Raw genomic sequence first — 24,821 nt, 5'->3', positions numbered from 1 at the left:
AGGTCATAGAGCTAATTGATGGGATAGTGAGGACTGGAAATCCAGTATCACTAAAGAAGTCATCTTTCCATTAGAGTAATAGCTTTCAATTTGGGGGATGATTTTTCCCTTTAGGAGATTTTGACAATATCTGGAGATATTTTTGACTGTTCCAGATGGGAGATTTTAATGGATAAAAGCCAGGGATGCTGCTAAATCCTACAGTGCACAGCACAGCCCCCCACAAAAATAAATCTCCAGATCAAATTGTCAACAGTGCCAAGATGAAGAAACACTTCGGTAGAAAAAATGACTTTTCTTTTCTTTTATTCATTAGAGTTCTTCAAGAAGCAGCTTCACTTAAAAATATAAAAATTATCCCAATTTAAAAAAAGGCAAAATGATTCAATCTGAATCATGTATTATATGTTATTCCTCTAGTTGGCATATATCTGAAAACTGAAATTATTACACCAAATATTGCAATTGCATATAAAATGTAGCTAATTTGAATTGATATCTTATAGTAAAGTGTAAAAAGTACCTTTCTTCTAGATTTTAAAGGTATTAATATATATATACTTTTAGAGCAGGTTTTATGTGTGTGTTTGTTTTAATGTAACCATAGAAGAACTTTCATCAGAATTACCATAAGGGCTTGTAAAAAATGCATGAAATTCACAATTTTTGGTTCTTATCTCAAAATAAATCCTGAAAATTACATGGTTTAAAAGGAGCCCACTTGATTCATATACAATCTAGCAGTTAAGAATATCTCATCTACAGAGCACTGAGTGTTATATGTAAATGATGAATTACTAAATTTTACTCCTGAAACTAATATTATACTATATGTTAACTAACTAGAATTTAAATAAAAACTTGAAACCTTAAAAAATAGAATATCTCATTTACAGAAAAAAAAACACATAAAAACGTGATTCTAACACATTGTTAAGATTGAATTTTACCCACTGCTAAATTTTAGTAACAAGTATATTTTATTGCAGATTGGGCTATTAAATATGCAACTGCAAACTGTAATAAGTGCTCGATAATAGTACAGTGGATTATGAGGTAATGAAATACAGTAAATTCATTTACTGTGAATGTATAGGCATGGCCAATCAATCAGATTATGTAATCTGTATACAGTAATATTTAGTTGGTAGGGTAATAGGTGAAGAAAATTATTGGTTGTATTTTTTCATAGCTCACAGTTTGTCAGGTGAGTGTGATGAGACATCTGAAGTGTTGAAAGTGTTTGGGATGGAGTGTTTATAGTATTAGCCCATGGAATCTAAACTGAGTAAGGTGGGAAGTAAAACAAGAAGAGAATATATTAAGACTTCAGACTCACTATACAAAGGGGTGTTTGATTTGATAATTGCTGAAGCAATGTATTTTCGAAGTTTTAGAGTATGGACAAGAGAGTGAGTAGCAAAGTTAGTTAGCAGGAAGTTATTGGAAATGAAGTCAAGGAATAAAAATGCAAGAAAATATACCAGCATCCTCCTATATTCTGATAAGTACTCTCCATGTCCATGGTTCAAGCAGAAGTCATCAACTTCACACAATGTGACTTCATCTCTTGGTCTTATTTGAAAGGTCCAGAGGCAGCCCTTAATCTAATTTAGGTAAGTCAGTTTATTTCCCTAGATTTTGAGCCCTGGCCCAAGGAAATTGTTTTTAATGACTTGAGGCATAAGATGAAAATGTTTGAGTTGCCAATGGGTATTTTTCTTCCCATGTGCTCCAGATCAAGATAAAATTTTTTATAGATTTTATTTATTGGGGCGCCTGGGTGGCTCAGTTGTTAAGCGTCTGCCTTTGGTTCAGGTCATGATTCTGGAGTTCTGGGATCGAGCCCCGCATCGGGCTCCCTGCTCAGTGGGAAGCCTGCTTCTCCCTTTCCCACTCCCCCTGCTTGTGTTCCTTCTCTCACTGTGTCTCTCTCTGTCAAATAAATAAATAAAATCTTAAAAAAAATAAAGATTTAATTTATTTATTTTAGAGAGAGATAGAGAGTGTATGAGCTGGGGGAGGAGCAGAGAGAGGGGGGTAGAGAGAATCTCAAGCAGACCCAGTGTTGAGTGTGGAGCCCCACTTGGGGCTCGATCTCATGACCCTGAAGTCATGACCTGAGTCAAAATCAAGAGTCGGATGCTTAATCGACTGAGCCACCAGGTGTCCCTAAATCAAGACAAATTTTTAAAGCAAGATACAAAGAATAAAACATACCCACAGAGAGAGAGAGAGAGAGAGAGAGAGAAGAAAAGTAAAAGACAAAGAGTCTTGTTCCAATGAATTTCTATTCTTGGACTTCATATGGTAATATCCTTATAATGAATTGAACTTTAAATTTGCATCTAAGAGGATCTGAACTCTTACACTACTATTTGAGTCACTTTTTCTAAAAGACAATGAAGTTATATAAAATTGTGACATAAAAATAAATGAGGATGATGATCACTGGGTATTGTATGTAAGTGATGAATCACTATATTCTACTCCTGAGACTAATCTTATACTATATATTAACTAACTGGAATTTAAGTAAAAACTTGGAAAAATAAATAAATGAAGAAAATATTCTATAGAATTCTCTTGATGACTGTTTCATGTGCTTTTGCTTACCACTTTCTGATAGAGTATTATTTTGTATACTTGAAGAGAACTGTGTGTCCTTCAAGGTTTGATTTTCTTCAGCAGGTATATGTCTCTCAGAAATAAATTTTCAATTATGTCTCTGTCTTAAAAAAAAAAAACTGCATGATAATGTCTATAGGAATAGGTGCCTATCATTCAGGTTCTTTTATAGAAAGAAATCAAAGTTGACCATTGAGTTTATTTATTTGTTAAAATGTTCTACTTATAATCTTACATATGTCTATAATGTGCTAATAACTCATTTATTATTAATACTCTAATGACACGGGAATTAAAAAACAGATAATTATAATATGTGTACTCTCACAATGACCTAATAAAAGTATCACATATTTCTCTAGTACTGAAATTATTTTAAAATGCAAAGAGATTAGAGCTGAGGTGGGTGGACAATCTGCTTATAATTAGATGATCTGTGAAACAAATTGGATATGTGTTAACCCTAAGGCAGAATTCATGTTTAGTTATCCCTTCAAATAATTATAATTGGAAAGATTCACATATAAAAGTGCTACATAATATTCTTTTCCCCCGAGGCAATGATTTTCTTAGTAAATAGAAGAAGTTATTATCAAAAAAGATTCCGGTGAGCAATGATACATAAAATGCATATTTTTGACTATATTATTATACCTGATACTAATTAATTGATTAATTACCATATTTACATATCAAAGTTAATGTCTTGTATGCATTTTTCAAAAGGTTTTATGTAGGTAACTCAGAACCTAAAAATTCTAAAAACTAAAGTCTGTGTAGAAAAATAGAGAATAGGGCGCCTGGGTGGCTCAGTTGGTTAAGTGACTGCCTTCGGCTCAGGTCATGATCCTGGAGTCCCAGGATCGAGTCCCGCATCGGGCTCCCTGCTCGGCAGGGAGTCTTCTTCTCCCTCTGACCTTCCTCCTTCTCATGCTCTCTGTCTCTCATTCTCTCTCTCTCAAATAAATAAATAAAATCTTTAAAAAAAAAAAAAAGAAAAATAGAGAATAATCTTGAAAGATATAGTTTTTAAAACAAAGAAAAGTAAAATAAACATACACCATATTTATTTTCTTCCTGTTTCATGTAACATATAGCAATATAAATATAAAGGTCAGTTCCACTTTTTGGCTGGGTGATTTGGCATCATAATTCCCTTATTTTTGCAATTAAAAATAATTTTGAATATTATAAAATATGCTGAATTCCATTATAAGTGAACATCAGTAGTCATAGAAGCATGCTTATTTTTAAAATGAATGATAGTCAATTTTCATCTATTATCACCTAATTAAAAAAAAAGGTACAATATTGTTTTCTTAAAAACAGCCAAAAGAATCAGATCATTTGATTCTAATATAGAAGAAAGTAAATCACAAAAAAATCATAATATTTTGTCAATACTTGATTTTTTTCACAAATACCCTTAAATCTTTCAAGACAATGCAAATTCATGTTTCAAAAAGTCAAGTTGGCAAAATGTTAGTTATTCAGTTCAATATATCATTTTAAAAGTTCAAATAAGTATCTAGTAATAAAATATAAATTGTCAGCATGATCCAAAAGAATGTAAAATTATATCAGTCAGAGATTGCAACAGAATCTCTTAGGAAATAAACCCAAAAAGAAACATTCATACTTTATCTCCAGGGTAGTATTCAATCATAATTATTTTTCTTCCTTGACTTTATTCATTATTTGGCATAATGCTGAAACAAAAATTTGATATTTTACTAACTTTAAAAGTTCTAGCTAAATATCTATAGAGAAAACAAACTGACCACATTCCATCCTATAGTTATTTAATAAATGGATTTCCCTAATAATTTCTCAATATTTTAAACTTTTACAAGTTAATGATTTTAATTATAATATGAAATAATACTAAAAACTAATCCACTTTGTAAAAATGAGAACAACACACAAGCTTAAAATATTTATATTAAAAATTTCAGAAAAAAGCTCTGATAGCATTTTATAATATTCATATATATTTATAAAATATCAACAATATTAATTATCATATCTGAATATCCATATATGCTTATAATTTGAAATCTATTAGCTGCAGCAAAATTACTTAACTGAATAATATGTAATATCCTTAAAGTATGAGAAATAAAAGTGTCAATAGAGAATCTGAATATATAGAAAAAGTGAATGACTACTTATGTTTACCTTAATGAGATTAGTAAAAAGCTTATCACTTTGATTCTGTATTTCTTGATTAAGATTCCTAAGTCAGTGATACTTTTCTTTTTTTCTTGAGTTATGCATAACATATTAGTTTCAGGAATACAAACATGATTCAATATTTGTATATATTGTGAAATGATCACCACAATAAGTCTAGTTAACATCCATCACCCCACATTGTTACATTTCTTTTCTTGTGATGAAAGCTTTTAAGATCTACTCTCCTAGCAACTTTCAAATCTACAAAACAGTACTATTACCTATACTCACTACATTGTATATTACATCCTTAGGACTAATTTATTTCATAACTGGAAGTTAGTACCTTTGACCAAGTTTGTACCCTTTGGTCACCAACTTGATTCTACAAATATTTTAAGTTAGTTTTTTAGAAGATATAAGTCAGGAGAAGTCTTCAAATTAATTAATGCATATATAACATTTAACTGAGAATAAGAAAATTCAGCCTTTAAACTTTTGCTAGATATTGGAGAATGCACCCTTTTCTTTAACTTTTTTAAATAATTAATTTATTTTAAAATGAAAGAAAGAGAGTGCATGGAGAGGGGCAGGGGGAGAGGGAGGGAATCTTAAGCAGATTCTCCACTGAGTGTGGAGCCTGACCCAGGGCTTGATTTCAAGATCCTGAGATCACGACCTAAGCAGAATTCAGAATCAGACACTCAACCAACTGAACCACTCAGGGGCCCCTGAATGTACCCTTTTCTACTTGAATTTCCATAGTGACAAAATGTTGACCATGATCAGACATACACCTTCTTCTAGTTTTACATTTTTTTTCTGAGTTCACAGATAACATTTTTATTTATTTTTTATTTTTTATTTTTTTAAAAGATTTTATTTATTTGACAGAAAGAGACACAGCGAGAGAGGGAACACAAGCAGGGGGAGTGGGAGAGGGGGAAGCAGGCTTCCCGCGGAACAGGGAGCCCGATGTGGGGCTCGATCCCAGGACTCTGGGATCATGACCTGAGCCGAAGGCAGACGCTTAACTGACTGAGCCACCCAGGCGCCCCCACAGATAACATTTTTAAATTTAGAGTGCATTGAAGTGATCTGTGGTTGCTTACACATGGCAAGATATTTCTTTTTATTTCTCACGAACATGTTATTTATTTTTATCAATAAATCAAAATTTGATTTTATTATATGGCTACATAAAGAAGATGTATATTAAATACTTGTGAAATGTGATTATTTCTGTGTAATTAAATTGATCAACTGAAATTTTATTAAATGTGGCTGGTTATATTATTTCTCTTTGCTTGTCTAAAAATTTACTATAAAAATTTGAAATGTTCATTGAAGCCTAACACATTCCCTCCCGTCCCCACTACTCTCTTTTTCTTTCTTTCCTTTCATTTCCATTTTCTTCCTTTTTAAACTTTATATATATATGAGATTGTGTACAAAGAAATACCTTGCCTCAAGGAGGCAACTTATGTTTCCTTGAAATAGAGTATAAACTTCAAAAGAAAAAAAAACTGTTATGTAAAAAATTCATTACATTTGCAGTTCATATAAGAATAAAATCAGACCTTAAACACCCTCTTTACCAAGTTTTTCAAAATATCTATCATTCTATTTGGGATGTCTTTTAAAACATTAAATGGGGGAGCACCTGGGTGGCTCAGTTGGTTAAGTGACTGCCTTCGGCTCGGGTCATGATCCTGGAGTCCCAGGATCAAGTCCCACATCGGGCTCCCTGCTCGGCAGGGAGTCTGCTTCTCCCTCTGACCCTCCCCACTCTCATGTGCTCTCTCTCATTCTCTCTCTCTCAAATAAATAAATAAAATCTTTAAAAAAAAAAAAAAACATTAAATGGGAATTTGTTTTTATTTTACTTTAGACAATTTGTTTTTAAATGTTGTTGCTAATAACTTACCTCAAAGTAAGTTTGTTTTTTTTTTAATTTTTTTTTACAGCACCAAATGCCACATTGTTCTTTAAACTAGAAATACCCACAACCTCGTAATACTTACAGAAAATTACTGAACAGCTACCAAACTGACTGAATGACATACTGCATAGGGAATCAGAATTTCAGCATTATTAAAATAAGTCAACCACTATAATAAAAACTTTTATATGTAAAAATCCTTTTCAAAGTTGAATACATATTATGTAATAATTTTGTAGATTCTTTACTTGGAAACGTATTAGCATGCATCTCATTCACATTAATGTATTTTAAAAAGTTGATTAGGAAAGCTGATGTATTAACACAAATGGAAAAATTTTTAAATGTGAAAATTTAATGAGTGCTTAGGGGGCTCAGTTGGCTACTCACCTGACTCTTGATTTCAGCTCAGGTCATGATCTCAGGGTTCTGAGACTGAGCCCTGTGTCAGGTTCTGAGCTCAGTGGGGAGTTGGCTTGAGATTCTCTCTCTCCCTCTCCCTCAGCCCCTCTCCCTGCTCTCTCTTGCTCTCAAATACATAAATAAATCTTTAAAAAATAAAATAAAATGTAAAAACTTAATATTAGGCTACCCCACATTCAAAATCTCATGATAATGAACACAGAGATAATGATAATGATAATACTACCTATTTTCGTTTTTTTGTTGGCTAGTATGCAAACATAACAGAGAGGTTTATTAAGCACTGAAAGGTATCAGTTTTTTCATGGACATTTTCTTATCTCTACAACTCTGTAAACTTAATTGTTAACTTGTATAAAATGAGTACCAGAGTTTGTAAGTAGAGAAATGGGTTTGGGGCACCTGGGTGGCTCAGTCGTTAAGCATCTGCCTTGGGCTCAGGTCATGGTCCCAGGGTCCTGGGATCCGGCCCTACATCAGGCTCTCTGCTCAGCGGAAAGCCTGCTTCTCCCTCTCCCATTCCCCCTGCTTGTGTTCCCTCTCTCGCTGTGTCTCTCTCTGTCAAATAAATAAAATCTTAAAAAAAAAAAATGGGTTTATATCACCAGTCTTATTTTTGCAATTCATTCACATAACCCACAGTGTCTCCATTGTACTAACATTCCCTACCTCCCACTGAGGCTTCTATGGTCACTTGATTCAATCTCTTGTCTGTGTTTTAAGTAAAGTCTTATACTTGGTATAAGTGACATGACATTTAAAAATGAAGTTGAATTGGGATGATTTTACCCTTCTCTTTGATCCTAGAGTGTCAGCCAGGATGGACCAACAACATAATTTTTACATATAAGACTCTTACATATTCTTGCATACATAGACATTTCATATTTTGCAGGGGGTGGGCAGCAGGATGCCCCGGACCTGGGCTGAGGCCTTATTGAGGTGAATAAAATGTAGGATTTCCCAGGAGGGCAAACAGGGTGAGTTTGGAGATCATAGGGGGTGCTATGTGGCTTGGAGTCCGTGGCAAGGGTGTGTGCAAATCCTGGAAGAAGGGTGGGGATGCTCTGAGCATCAGGACTGCTTGGAGTATGGTGGACTCAAACTCCAGGTGCTGTAACCTTGACCACTCTTCCCAGAGGAAGCCTGATCTCCTGGCATTTAGGGAGTTCTACAAGGCCCAGCAGGGGAGTCCAGGGATGAGAAACACCTGAATGTTCTAGGTGCCAGAGCTCCTTGGTCCCAAACTCAACCAAGTGATAAAAATTCCAGTAGTTCAATGCCTGAGGCCTTCATTCATACATTTTTAAATAAAGTCAATTGGAATTTGCCATCGGGAGATGGTATATGTTGCAATTCCTTTAAAAAAAGTAGGACGAATATATCCTATTGCCTAATCTATCCCAGTTGCATATACAGTAGGTAGCAGTAATTGAAAATAATAATCTGCAGACCAGTGAAAGCATGCAAATATGAGTATCCCTCTGTATCTGCTCACCTCTTTGGTTTTACAATGATAATTTGATGGTATTTAGTGATAACTCTCTGAAGTTGGCATTTTAAAAATATAATGACCCTCCATCGTATATATTTTTTTCTATTTCGATTTTTCAGTCCTTTATTTTAGTCAATCTAGACAATGGATCTGGCATGATTACACATTTTGTTTATATAAGAATCTTATTTTTAGAATGTAAGTTAACTACTTAAATGTTTTGGTATAGATATTACTGATGAAATTTGCTTAGGATTAAGACATTTCTTATGCACTCACAAAAATGGGCTAAATATTCTTTTATAGGTCTTTCTCTGGTGTCTAAATATCCCATTTTTTAAATTATCCTCATGAATTTGTAAAGTAATTCTTTCTATGGTATTGTTTGCTTTATATATTTTACTTTATGGAATCAAATAATGATATATCTTTCAGCATTACACGGACACTGAAGAACCTTAATTATATGTGTTACTTCCTTTAGTTGAACAGTATAGAACCTATATCTTAAGTTCTTATTGGTCTAAACAATTATGTTTGATTTGTAAAATCATCCATAGCAAGCAGTGTGATGACTTCTATGCTCACTTATGCAATGCAAGTGTATCAATTGCATAGGATTTACAAAACATTTTTCTAGTGATTATGAAAACAGAGATAGACCAGATGTGGGTTCTGACTTCATGAACTTTCAGTCAGAAACTGGAAACAGGACAATGACCTATATAACTAAAATGCAAGTTGGAAGATAATTGGTAACCAAATGGACTGCCAAGAAATTACAGTTGAGAAAAAGTCCATTCCTAAGTTTCAAGAAGAACCAAGACAGATAGAATCTTGGTTCTTGAAAGAGAAATTAGATTTATAAATATGGAGAGAGGAAAGAGATGAAATTTCTGTGAAGCCAATATTGTAAAGAGAAGGATATTGGAAATCTAGGCAGTTGTAGGAACTAGAGAAAAGTTTGTTTGTTTGTTTGTCTTAGAGTAGATTGGTTAATAGAGAATATTGATAAATGAAATTGGAACTCCTGGGAACTGTGCTTTGATTGTGGAAATCCTAACATAATAGGCATAATTTCAAATGTTATTTTTTAACCCTAGGCACCACCTCTGGCACTGTCCTTATTGTAAAAATCCTGTGAGATTATTTTACTTACAGCAGAGTTCTAGACACATGGTATCCCTTAATAAATGTTTATATTTATTTAATTTTTGTTGAGTTTTACATTGTATTCATTTATAAAAGCTTTCCGGAGTTTACCTTAGCTTTATAATTTCTCTGTTTCCATCTTCTTTATCAACCCCTTCATCAATAAGAAATGGAGGGATTATAGCATTTTCTGGAAAACCTGACATTAACTTTTCAAAAATTATTATTCTCTGTAATATTAATATGAATTTTTGACTGGTATAGCAAACCAAAGTTGAAAATATTTTCATCAATTTCAGTCCTGTTTAAGCAATACTAGAATTCAAAATTTGAACCTCAGCAAATCAGTACCAATCAAAACTGAGCTGGCATGAGAATAAGAAAGTGAACATATATGACCAAAATATTCGTGTTTAACTCATGGAAAATATAGAAACCTATTTATTTATTTATTTATTTATTTATTTATTTATTTATTTATTTAAAGATCCCATTCATTTTCTGACAGAGAGACAGCGAGAGAGGGAACACAAGCAGGGGGAGTGGGAGGGTGAGAAGCAGGCTTCCCGCTGAGCAGGGAGCCCGATATGGGGCTTGCGGGGCTCGATCCCAGGACTCTGGGATCATGACCTGAGCAGAAGGCAGATGCTTAACCTACTGAGCCACCCAGACATCCCTAGAAATCTATTTAAATTCTAAGTTAAAAATATTCTATATGCCAATCATAAATTTACTGCTTGTAAAGTCTTTTCAGAAGATCATAAAGATATATTAACTAGAGATTAGGCTATCATAGTCTCTGGTCTACTATTATATGATTTTAAAACAAAATCATTCATTAAAAAGATCATTTGCTAGATTTAAAAGTTTAGAGTGACTGACTACTTACAATGCATGTATTTTGGGAGATATTCTCTGTATAAACAAAGCCCTCAATTTCAATTTTTTTATATTCATGTATTATGCAATTTTAGGGGATTATAAACTGCATTAACGACAATTACAACATTGCAAACCATTTTCACATAGGTGCTTCAGCTATTACCAAATCCTATCCAGGAGAACATCGTCGTTAAGCGTCTGCCTTCTGACTAAAATCCAGCCCCATTTACCAAGTCTAAATACTACCAAGCCTCTAAGATCTCTGCTTTCCCAGCTCTTGTTCAAGGTCTCCCTTCAGTGATTGGATTTATTGACTCAGATATAAGTGAAGGGATAGGATATCAATTCTGAGATTAGAATATTAAAAGATAGCGGCTTCCATGTTGAGCACCTTATCTCTCTCCCACTACTCTCTCTCTCTCTCTAATTGCTCATTTAGAAAGAACAGATGTCATATCTGTCATGAGTCAGTCCTGTGGAAAGGCCACCTGATTAGGAACTACGAGGGAACTTAGAAACACGACCTGATCCCCCCCACCATAGTGCAGCCTTCACCAAGACAGCTTGACAGCAACATGAAAAATTTCAGACTAGAATCACCCACCAAAGCTCCATTCAGATTCCTGACCACAAGAAAGTGTGATAATAAATGTTAATTGCTGGAAGTGCCTAAATTTAGAGGTAATTTTAAGTGATATGGACAAAATCACATAGTTCTCTAGAGGCAAAATGGATGGCTGAAATATTTGTAATATTTTTTTCCCCACAACTACGATGTTGTTTGCTAGAGGCAGATTTAAATAACTTTAAAATTATCATTTTTGTCCAACCAATAGAATAATTCCCATTAGAACTAGTCAAAACAAAGCAAAACAAAACAAAAATTTGTTTCTGTCTCCATATGGTACGGTCTTAATATTGCCAATTATTTAACTTTTCAAAATATGCTTGATTAATTAGTGGGGAAATAAAACCTCTCTGGGTTCCTCAGGGTTCTTGCAAAAATCACTAACTTCCTGATACTCTTCACATACCTGGAGATTTAGATCTCTATCCTTTTGTCTAGTTAATTGCTCTGATTCAAAGAATGATAAACTTGTTTTTTTTCCTCAAGGACAGGGTCAACTTTTAGAGCCTGGGGTATATTCCTAAATTAAATTGCTGGGTACTGGAAAGAATGGGTAGTTATCTTCCTAAGTATTTACATGTCAAAATCAATGAAGCCTCAGAACTTGGGAGACAACTCCAAGTTTTAAAGGCTGAGATGCAGAGGACTATGTCACTCCTGGAGAAATTATATTGACATTACCAAAAGGTTTATAATTAAAAGGAGGGGTCATTATTTTCCCTAGAATAACCTTTCAGAAGAGGAGTGAGGGCAAGTGCTTCATTCTTTCTTATAAGCAGAGAAAAATCATTTTTCCTTGCCCTTCATCTATAGAGAGTCTGGTTAATTATATAGGAAAAAAATACCATCATCTTGTATCCATTGCCCCAGGGATAAGGTCTAGGACAAGAAGGTGCTGACACTTTATTATTTACTGTGAGGAATTTAATAAGACATATGTTTCTGACCTAGAACACCTCTTGTGCTCATTTAAGATCAAATTAATAAAGATTAATATTTAAAACCGACAGTGGTGCTATTTAAATTCTAGACATGTTCTGTCATAGTCTTTCTAAAATGGATGGACTTAAAAACACTGGTCTCAAGGGTAGTGCTTTGGTTGAAGCAGGTTAGACTTTTGATACAATGTCTTGGAATTAATTTTAATTTTAACATATTAAAGATTATGAGCTTGTCCTTTGCAAAAAAGTTTATCTTTGAATAATAATTTTGTCTCCATCTTGTTTGATCATGTGATTACTTTTATGTGTGCTTTTTTCTCTTTCTTGTGCATCATGTGGTACAATTTACATTTGGGTACGTTTCATGAATACAATATAATATATACTTATCCATGAGTTACTTATCTTCAAAAGTTGATATAGATAACAATGACAATGATGTGACATGTGGCTTACTAGATGACAAACACTACCCTAAGATCTTTACATATAATAACTCATTTAATTCCTGCAATTACCCAAAGAAGGAAGAGACGTTTTTAAAGATGAAGAAATTGTGCTTAGGGGGTTTTGTGACTTCCAGACTGCATAGGTATGTAGTAGAATTTAAATACATGCAATCTGGCTCTAGCATCGTGCTAATCTTCACTAACATTGTACTGCTTAGGTTTATTATAAAAATTATGTTTTTTAAGGACATTGTATTGTATTGGATGGTATTTTCTTTGGGTTTTAATTGTTATTTTACTATGTATTTTACTATTAACATTCAAGAAGTTCTGAAAGGGATCATTTCCATTAGCATAAAAATGCAGTCAGGTTTCATTTATATATTTGAGGAATAACTGATATTCGTGCATACATCACATTAGATACCAGGCCCTGTGTTGAGCATTGAAACAGACAAGACCTATTGCCTGGGAAATAAAATAAATATATGTAACTTACATTAATAGCTTAACAAGTTTTTAAAAGAAGACTTTATCATAAATAGAATATAAAGCTACCATGAATTTTATGACTAGAGCAGAAACTACGAATAAACTTAGAAGTTGTGAGAGCAAATTTTGCCATCCTCTAAGACACAACTGTAATAATCAGTCTACTCTCCCTTTATCTGTATCTGGATAAAATATTTTGGAAGATTTTCCACAGTGCATAGTTTAGACTTCAGTGATTTTCGCCTTGAAATTTTTCAAAAAATGCAAATAGAAATTAATATTGTATCCATAAAAACATTTTACAAATATTTCCACAAACTAGTAGATTTACTAAATATGTGCACCTTGAAGGAAATTTGCAAAAAAAAAAGGTTGCTGTTTGAAACAATATAGACCTACTTTTTTAACAGTGTATATAACAGTGTGAAACCATTTGAAACATAAAACCATATTAGCAATACCGGTGCTGATTTTATTTTTTTTAAATTTTCTATGGCAGCACAAACTAATTTAAATTTTCTACACATTTTTGTATCATTAACATATGCTATAATATGCTTTTACACTATTTTTATGTTAGTATTACCTATATGGTTTATTCATATGCTTGTACTTCAAATTTCTATGAATATTTATGAAAGGAAAAAAAATAATAGAAACTGACGATTTGGTACAATATAAGAGAGTTCCCCTTAAGGTCAATTTGACAATCAAGTTGACACGTTTAAATGGTCAATGGTTAACACATGTTTGATCATTGACAGGAGAGAGCAAGGAAACAAACTTATAAACCTACTCTTACTCTATGTCTCTCCCTTTTAGGCCCAACCTGTGCACTTGATTGTGCAATCCACATCATATGTGTTGAAGAAAATTATTTTCTGAAACATCAGAAACATTCCCTTTGTTCTCTGAAATCCATGCCTCAGTTTTTACATCCATTTATATGTTTAACTGCTGAGGAAAGAATAAAACAAAGAGGGACTATTTTCATTTGATATTATAAATTTCCTGAATGTTGTCTCAAAGGAAGAGACCTAATAGCAGTACATCTTGGAGAATAGAGATTTTTTTTTTTTTTAAAGATTTTATTTATTTATTTGACAGAGAGAGAGAGAGCGAGAGCAGGAACACAAGCAGGGGGATTGGGAGTGGGAGAGGGAGAAGCAGGCTTCCTGCCAAGCAGGGAGCCCGATGTGGGACTCAATCCCAGGACGCTGGGATCATGACCTGAGCCGAAGGCAGACGCTTAACGACTGAGCCACCCAGGTACCTGAGAATAGAGATTTTTTAATCAAAGATTTAGGAAAAAAACAAAAAAGTAAAGGTTGTTACCAGTAATCTAGAAATAAAGTGTCTCATAGCCATAAGGTTTAACAATGAAATTAGGAGCATATTACTGTAATCTAGAAAAATTATACTACATAAGCATCTGGTTGGCATGGAGAATTTGGCTAAAGATGTAATATGTACACCAATCTATTAATACTTAAAAAGGGAATTTTCACAGTACCGAGGTTGACAGTGATTGGGATCAAATTTAATACACACAATTTTATGTTCATAAACTTAGAACCTGGAAAGATTATTCTCTTGGAAAATGAATAAACACACATATGTATACTTCCCCACACACATATACTAACAAACAAAAAAGCCTGATGATCATGACATTAAAAAGGGTAGCACTGACATAAAGCGATTTTTTTAACATAAAAATATATACTTTTTAATTATAGGCTAGATCTTCCTTGGGTGTTCAGAAAAATGTAACACAAAACAAAACAAATAAACTACGCACTCAATGTAGGAATCCAGGCTGGATACTATAAAATCAGAAGTTGTCAGCATAGAAAATCATGAGACTAGATGAGATAACTAAGAGAATGAAAGTGAGTAGAAAAGGGAAGAATTCCTGAATCTAATCACCCTCCAACATTTAGAGATTAAGGAGAGGAGAAGGAATCAGCAAAAAAGGCTAAGGAGTAGTTCCCAGACAGATAGGAAGAAAAATGAGAGAATGGTGTGTCCTGGAAGCCCAGTGAAGTCTTAAGAAAAAGCAATCAACTATGTGTAATGCAGATGTTAGATTAACTGAGTGAGCTACCATCGGATTCAGTGATGTGGTTATCACAGGTGACAATGATGCTGGTCGGTGTTGGATGGGTGGTAGGGGTAAATACCTGACTGGAATGGGTTTAACAGGAAATGAAATTTGAGAAATAAAAATAATAGCACATAAAGGCAAATTATTTCAAAGAATTTTGGTATGAAAAGATGGAGAGAAAAGGACAAAAACACAGCCAAGTTTTTTTTTTTCTCCTAAATTGATATAAATAATATCATATGTCACATTAGTGTGATAAGGACTAGAATCTTCTAGAAGGAAAAACATTTGTGCAGGAGGAAAAGAAGAAAACAGAGTAATGTTCTTCAGTAGATAAGAGAGGATGGAATCCAGTGGTATACAGTAGCTTAGCTAAGAGTTTGGGCAGTACAGTCATATACAGGGAAGAGTATGCAGAGTATGTCCACCAGATCCAGGGGAATAGGAAGATGTTATAGGAGGATTTTTGAAGGTAAATTATATCAGTGCAATATTGAGAGTTACAGAGCATAAAATATAAAAATTCTCTATGCCATTAGATAGGTATCCTGCATTTCTTTGAAATTTTTTAGTTAATTTTTTGTCTTCTCTATTTTCTTCTCTCTAAATATCTGAGAAGACCAAATTCAAAGTCTAATGAGAAAATGTGTCAGTGGGGAGATAATTATTTAAAACAAGGACCTACTTACAAAATTTTAAAAAATTGCCTAAAAGAGTAGAAAATAATTATAAGAGAACGTACATAGATAGGAGCAGTAAGGAGAATCAAAGACCCCTAAACTGCCTACACAGCATTTTACACTGGGAAATAATACAGAAGGAGATAAGAAAAAGGATGCATGGAAAAAAAAAAAAAAAAAAGAAAGAAGATGGATGGATGGATGGATGGATGCATGGATATAAATATAAACATAGATATGGAAAAAAAATAATACAAACTAATGGAACAAACTAATACAAACAAATACAAATGCAAACAAAATGGAATGTGTGGTAAATTCCTAGAAAATACATGAGAAAAGCAAAGCCACTATCATGGCAATATAAACAGCTTTCAGTTATGATTCCTTATCTTAGATTCTTCTTGCTTGGTATAATTATCTATTATATACCAGTTCCACAAAATAAATTCAGGAATATTGTTCTTTTGCTATGCTCTGAATTGCTCCAAACATTAAATTATTATGAGTTGCTCTTATAATTCATATATAAAATTATTTCATAATTGTGTGTTTGTGTGTATGTCTTGATTTTTAACCACTCATTTAATGTCCAAAATGGTTTTAAAAGTTTATTCATTACAGTGATTATTTTTGTGTCAGTTTTGGGAATGTATATTTTTCAAAGAAATTATTCATAAGTGCATTCATAATTGTTTCATTTAAAATTTTTGAATTTATGTCTATTCTTATGGAGTAATAATTTTTATCTGGGCATCTTTCACAAATCTTGCTCACTCTTGCCAGAAGTTTTCCTGTTATTCTTTACATAAAACTGTTAGGTTTTTGGATTCTTCAGTTGTACTCTGTTTTCCATTTCATTATGTTCTGGCTTTTTAATATTGCCCTCCCTCTAGTTTCTTTTTGATTTACCCTATTTTTCAATTTCCCATTTGTCAAATGGTTAATTTGTCATTTTTCTTCTCTATTACATGTATTTAAAACGAAAATGTTAAGTGCAAATGTCAAGTTGTTGCATGTGTGCAGTAATTTCATTATTTTTTTAGTCAATTTCATCATTTATCAGCAAGTTGTTTTTCAGTGTGTTGTTTACATCCCAAATGTAGTTTATATTTCGTTTTTCCTCATTATCTTTTGATGGCTGAATTCTCATTCATTTTTGTTAGTGTCAAAAAAAAATTTGTATGATACTCATACTTTGATATAAATCCAGACCACTTATATTTTTTGTTTAGCTTTTCAGACACCAGGCAAGTAGCAGAAATTCAATGTGAAAATGAGCTTGTGGATACAACTTCTTCAAGGATTTGTTTTCCTTATTTCACAAACCCAGCGTGGGATCATTAAGTTCCTTGTAAGTCTCCAGTCATTGCAGGGATAGAAGGTGGGTCTCAGTACCTTGAATCAACCTTGAGTTAGGGCTACAAGATTTTTCTATTCTTCCCTGTACTGTTTTAAAAGCCCCAGGTTCTGGGGTGCCAGGTGGCTCAGTTGGTTAAGTGTCTGACCCTTGATCTTGGCTCAGGTCTTGATCTCACAGTCCTGAGTTCAAGCCCAGAGTTGGGAGCCTACTTAATAAATAAATAAATAAATAAATAAAGGCCACACCTCATTGCTAAGATGTGTAAATACTTCTGTTGCCTGCTTATTGCTTTTGTTTGTGTTTTCTTCCCTTCTGTTTTGGCCCTGGTGATTTCTGCTATCTCCTGAGCTCAGCTATTTATGCAAAACAAACAAACAAAACAACCAACAGTTTTGTCTTGTTTTTTTAAGATTTTTTTATTTATTTGTTTGACAGAAAGAGACACAGCGAGAGAGGGAACACAAGCAGGGGGAGTGGGAGAGGGAGAAGCAGACTTCCCACGGAGCAGGGAGCCCGATGAAGGGCTCGATCCCAGGACTCTGGGATCATGACCTGAGACAAAGGCAGACGCTTAATGACTGAGTCACCCAGGCGCCCCCCAAAAAACAGTTTTTATTTGAACCAGAATCTCTATGTATTTTGTATCACCAGGTTAAAATATATATATATGTGTGTGTATATATATATATATTTCTCATAATGTTGAATATGAAAATCTAATTTTTTCCCCAGAAAGTTAGAGTAAAATTACAGAGAATGAAAACCCCACTACAACTTTTTATTAGTTCTGATTTGAAGGTAAATGTACCCTGTAAGGAAACTGCTCACTTAATTCTAGTTGGATCCCACTGGAAACCATACCTCGGAGCATTTTAGCCTCCATTCTTGGTGCCGGTGGAAAATCTGTTATTTTCTTACATATAACTGGGAGCTTGGAGAGCATGACTTAGTTTCAATTGATCCAGTGAAGTACATTGAAAGGAGCTAGAGGGGCAGAAAGCATGTTAAGAGGGGCGCTAAGGCAGTGACGAAGCAAACCTACACTTAGAAGTGCCTTCTTTGGCAATACATTGTCAATACATTGTCAGATGGTGTCTTTGTGAAAAGTCTGACCCATGTTGAAGGTTTAAGTGAATTACAAGGCAGTCGACTTGGATTGTGTACTGTCCCATCCCTGTCACTTTTACAATATACTGAATCATTTTCCCTCGTAGAAACATCATTAGTTCACAACTCTCCACATTGCTCTGAGAGGGAATGTATTAACATAACTTCATTTTCATGGAAAATCATCAACTGGTAAACTCCCCTATAAATTCTCTTCCACTTTCAAAATGGAGACCTACTAAAATTTATTACATAGTATATGAAAACTAAATTTAAATAGTATAACTCATAAAATAAGCTGTAAGGCTATGTTTTAAGCAGAAGATAAAAAACAAATACCATATTTTATTTAATTAACTTTGTAGTTACCTAAATATTACAATACATATTGTCTAGCATACTGGAAATATAAAACAAGTGGAATCACAATGAATACAGTCTTGGCTACAAATTATGAGACAGTCTAATACTGGATTGCTTACTTGGTTTTTGTGCTGTGGCTTTCATAGATTTCTGAGCTTATAATTCTGTTTGGTTTGATGGTTTTTAATTTACATTTGAAAAATAAATCATACTGGGTCTCTGCAGAAATATTCACAGACTTTTGTAATTAATGGATTTAATCCTCTTTAATAGAGTTTACTGTTTTACACATATCTCTTGAATTTTACAACAACACAGCAAGATGTTAATCCTTTATTAATTGTCTCTCTTTTAAGATAAACTGTGCGAGTGTCCCAAATGAAACATGCATCTTACATTATTGCAAATAATGCAGTACATTAAGACATTTGAAACAAAGATTGATATTGACATGGTTTTTTAAACCAAGCAACAAGAATTAGTCGATATGAACTTTCAAGTTTTTAGGTCTTATAATTTTCATAATAAATAAGAATTTGAATATTCATTTTTTGTAACCATTTTGAATAAAATAAAAAAGCAAATGCATTTTATTGTATTTTTGGATTTTATAATAAAGTATTTTTAATTAAAAATATAGGAAACATAAGAATAATAAAATCATATTCTTTGAGATTAACATGTGGCATTTCCCTTTATTTCTTTTTACTTAATTTATCATATTAATTAACTATATCATCTATATGTACAACTAAATAGCAATATAAAAAATATCTGTACTGAAGCATTTTTCCAGCAGAATAGTGCAAAGACTTAATTTTAACTGCTGTTTAATAAGGCAAATATGTGCTAGATCAAAAAATACATTTGTTCTCACCCAGTGACGTGCTGGTCAATATTAAACCAGCACTTCAAAGAACAGAGCTGAGAATGTGATGTCACTGAGTGGGAACTTGGGAAGAAAGCCTCAGAATCAAGTCTCCCAAGCAGTATGAGTGGGTTCTTCCATACCACAGCTGTGAGACCTTTGGGTTGCTTTTAAGTTTTGCTATGAGGAATAAATTTAATCATGAATATCTTTACAAAAGCACTTTTATTTATGGGAATTTTCTGTAGGGAAGATTCAAAACAAAATGATTCCTCTTTGAAAGCCAGGCTGTACAAATAATAACAAGGAAATAGGAAATTATACCAATAACTAGCTGTTAAAATTACACATAATGTGTCATTTCTCTCATTTTCTTTTGTTCTGGAAATAGTACTGCGTCTGGTAATATTGGTAAATGATTGTTTACTTCAGGAATTTTTACCACTGTTCTAAATTCTAACAACATTGACTTTTTTTTTTTCTTTACCAGTTTTTCTTTGTAAATTAATGATATATAACCAGATATATTCTTTGGTATTTGGATAAGTTGGTTCAACAATATGTTTGTGAGGTTTTCCATGATTTTGTGGAAATGTCATTATGTGACTGTACCACAAGTTTATATAATGTTGATGAATATTTGTAGCTTTCTGTCAGCATTATCACAATGACTGCTTCTATAAAGACTCCAGTGAACATCTTTTGGTAAAAATATGTGCTAAATTCCATTGGATATAAACCTAGGAATGGATTTACTGGTTCTGAGTACATTTTCAGTTTTAATAGATAGTGTCAAACACTATACCCAAGATCTTCTGCCAATTTAGACTCTCATCATCAGAATATGAAAATTAATTATGTATTTTTGTCTATTTTTAGTATAGTCATTATAGTGTTTATTTAGTAGAAATAGCCTTAATTTAAATTTTCCTAATAATTAATGAAGTTGAGCTACTTTTCATAGGTTATTGGCCAAATGTGTATATTATTGGGCAAAATATCTTTTCAAGCCTTTTTTCTGATTTTTTGTTGGATTTTCTGACATTCTTATTAATGTAGTAATTCTTTTTTTTAAGTTTTTATTTATTTATTTGAGAAAGAGAGCACAAGTAGGGGGAGCAACAGAGGGAGAGGAAGAAGCAGACTCTCCACTAAGCAGGGAGCCCGCCTGGAGGCATGGGGGTAGGGAAGGCTTGATCCCGGGACCCTGAGATCATGACCTGAGCTGAAGGCAGACACTTAATCAACTGAGCCACCCAGGTGCCCCATTTATGTAGTAATTCTATGTACATACATACATACATACATACATACACACACTTGGTTCTTTATGTATATGTTTTATATATATTCTGGATATTAGTCCTAAATTGTATATATGCCTGGTAAATCTTTTCTAATACTTTCTATGTTACCTTATCACTCTCCTGGTAGTATCTTTCAATGAATAAAATACTTAGTTTTAACATAGTCCAGTTGTTTTTTTTTTTTGAATAATGCATTTTGTGTTCTTTTTAAAAAATTTGTGCCACCTCTTAAAGTTGCTGGTAAGATCTCCTATTTCTTCTAAAAGTTTTTTTTTTTTTTTTTTTTTTTTGCTATTCACATTAAGATTTACTATCCATCTGGGATAGATTTTTAATTGTAGTGAAACTTAGGGGTCATGCCACCATTTTTCCAAATGGTTAGTGACTTAGCAAAATTTATTTAAAAGGTCAAGTGTTCTCTGCGTCGCCTGGGTGGCTCAGTCATTACGCATCTGCCTTCGGCTCAGGTCATGATCCCAGGGTCCTGGAATCGAGCCCCACATCGTCCTCCCTGCTCAGTGGGAAGCCTGCTCTCCCTCTCCCACTCCCCCTGCTTGTGTTCCCTCTCTTGCTCTGTCTCTCACTATCAAATAAATAAATAAAATATTTATAAATAAATAAATAAATAAATAAATAAATAAAAGGTCAAATGTTCTCAATTGAACTGCAATATAACATTTGTCATAAATGAGGTTTTCTCTATGTTTGAATATTTTCCTGGACTCTCCATTTTGTTTCATTGATCAGTTTGTCTATCCCGTGCTTATTATAACACACTGCTTTACTACTATAGAATAATAATAATTTTGATATCTGGTAGTGTACGTTCTCCAAATTATCCTTCTTTGTTCTTTGTTCTTCTCCAAATTGTTTTGACTATTCTTGGTCCTTTATAGTTCCATATTTATTCTAGACTCAGCTTGACAACTGGAAAATGAACCTTAGGATATTATTAACATTTTTATAATACTGAATGTTTTAATCTATATTTTATGATATATTTCTCCATTTATATGGGTTTAATTCCATTTATACTGTTCTATTGTTTTCAATGCAGAAGTTTCATATTTCTTCTTCGATTTATTCCTAAATGGTTTTTTTTTATGCTTTTGCAAATAAAATTATTTCTGAAATCATATTTACATTTGATGTTGTCACATAGAAAACTAATTGAATTTTGAATGCATATAAACAAATAATTTTGTATGTTGTATATTGCATCCAGTGACCTTTCTAAATTCAGGTCTCAGCTTTGCTTTCACCTCAGAGCTTAGTGTTTATTAATGTTTGTATTTAAATTTACAATTCAGTGCTACTTAGCTTCCATACTATAAGTGAACATGTTAGAAGGTCTCAAGTTATCTGAATCTCATTGATACTGGTGATTGTCATGCATGGGACAAAATGTTGACTCTTGTTTTACCTACTGGAATAAAGTGCACTATTTTAAAGTGGTCTAAGCCTTTGTTGATATTACCTGTACAGAGCTCCATGATTTCATTTATTCGGAAAGATAAGCAGAGCACATTATCCAAAGGGTTATAATAAGCTGACAGGCAGACATCTAGCTTATCCAGTTTGTTCTTATGGACCTCTGACCAAGTCCTTGATTTTGTCTGCTCCATGTTCTTAAATGCTTACCTCTGATGATGGATTGGGAATCAACATCAATTTATTCCAATTTGATTTCAACCCATTTTAGCTAGCAACTAGCAAACGTATAAGGACTCTTCATGAGAAAAAGCCAACATCTCTCATATACTAGCTCTATTTCTCGGCTCAGTCACAAGCCCATTAACATACAAAATAAGCAATCTATTTATTCATTTATTTATATTCTACATGCTTCCTCTTATAAAATAACTTACATTTTCGTATTTCAAAAAGAGAATGTGTTTTATATTTCATAACAAAAATGAGATTTTTTATTGTGTACAAAGCATTATTAATTGGAACATGAATTAGATGAAAATTATTATTATTTTTATATCTTGAAAAATAACCCTCTAAGATCTTGAGGACAATAGATTATAAATCTCTTATTAATGTAGTAAAATACGTATAATTAAAGGTAAGTTTTTATGACTTTCTATGGAAAAGGACACATAAAGTGATGGGCTATAATTGTTTACTGTTTTCAAGTACCTTAGCGTCTAGGTTTCCTATAATCAACATCACTTTTAACCAAAGAGCCTTGTCCAAATATAATTACTTTGAATTTCAAATCACATTAGATATAAGAAGAAAAGGGAATTAATGAAACTCTAGTTAAAAAACATAGCTACACTTCACTACTTCTCTGTTGATATCTAATTATTTTCTGTTAGTGGAACAAGGCCAGATTAAACCCCATCGTTTTTGTGTATTAAGCCTGAAGAATACACTGTGCAGATTCTTTCTGCATAACACCAAAATCCAGGTCTTCTACTTAAACAGGAAAAGAAGTTTTAATGATCTGGATGTATTATGACGAAAATATAAAATGCAAGGTCATTTCAGTCAGCATGTTAAATTTCAGTTAAAGACTTATAGAAAAATAGTTTTATTTTTAATACCCTTCTCTCAGATAGACAAAATCTATTTTGAAACTTAAATTTAGTCTATCTTGTTTTTCTCCTAATGCTGTTTTCCAGTTATGTATACCTATGCATCATAAGGTAAAAATGGACACTAATTGTTCACTTTCATCAGTCCTCACCCACACACACATATCCCCTCCACACACACACAAATGTTGTTTTTTATCCTTTTAAACCTTTCAGAGACAAATAGAAATTTGAAAGCCTTGGCTTTCACTTTTAAGAGCAAAAACACTTAGAGAAAAGAGGTTTTTGTACTCTAGAGACCTTGACTTATAATATCAAGGAGGTAGTCATAAATCCATAAACACTGGATTAAAGAAATACAGAAAAAAAATAAAAATAAAAAAAATAATAAAAATTAAAAAAAAAAGAAATACAGGAAGTTACTGTTTTCTTGCAAGATAAATACCATTTCAGAAATGGAAAAAAAGGATTCATATCTAGACAAAAAGAGAAGAGACTGCTGTTTTGTCTAAAGAGTTAAAATTTTTTAGAGCAGTTTTAGGTTCACAGCAAAATGGATAGAACAGTAACAGAGATGTCCCAAATGGTTTCTATGTCCACACAGACATGGCTTCCCTCGTCTACATTTCCCACTGGAGTGGTACACGTATTAGAATTGATAAACCTGCACTGACACATTACAATCAGCCAAAGTTGACAGGTTATATTAGAGTTCATTCTTGTATGTCCTATGGGTTTGGACAAATATATAATGACATGTATCCATCAATATTATATCATCCATAGTATTTTAACTGACCTAAAAATATTCTGTGGTCTTTAATTTAAAATACTTCTCCCCTCACTCAATCCCTTCTATTCAACTTAGTTATATTTACTGTGCTCCTTCTCTGAATGAAGCTCTGTTTTCTGTTAATGAAATGGTGGAGCTCAAATCTTGACTCTTGATGAATTTAATTGGTGGGAAAGATAAAATACAACAAGACACCAAAAAAAAAAAAAAAGACAATAAAAGGAGACATAGGGGGAAAGTGAATACAGTTATATAATTTATTAGAAAGTAATGAATGCTATGGAGGAAAACAAATCAAGAAGGGAGACAAACTTGTAGCTTTAGCTAAAGGGAACTTGGTGCAATTTTAAATAGGATATTGAATGAAGACTTTGCTGTGAAGTTAACATTTGGGGAAAAGAAGATGTAAATGATATGAGGAAGTCAGTAAGAACTGTTATTGGTGAAAGAGAATTGAGTACAAAATTTCCTATAGTTGAA

The 24,821-nt window shown here is 32.9% G+C and overlaps 1 pseudogene; it reads right to left on the bottom strand.

Moving 5' to 3' along the window:
* The window catches only part of LOC123845656 (programmed cell death protein 2-like), a 142,707-nt pseudogene extending 120,080 nt beyond the window's left edge, over positions 1-22,627 (bottom strand).
* Between the last annotated feature and the right edge of the window lie 2,194 nt (positions 22,628-24,821).

Source organism: Mirounga angustirostris, unplaced genomic scaffold (genome assembly GCF_029215605.1).
Source record: "Mirounga angustirostris isolate CCGP_5_RB_7025 unplaced genomic scaffold, mMirAng1.0.hap1 SCAF_6, whole genome shotgun sequence".
NCBI classification, from domain to species: Eukaryota; Metazoa; Chordata; class Mammalia; order Carnivora; family Phocidae; genus Mirounga; species Mirounga angustirostris.
Note: the sequence above shows the minus strand (reverse complement) of the source record. Positions and strands in the feature narration are given on the sequence as shown.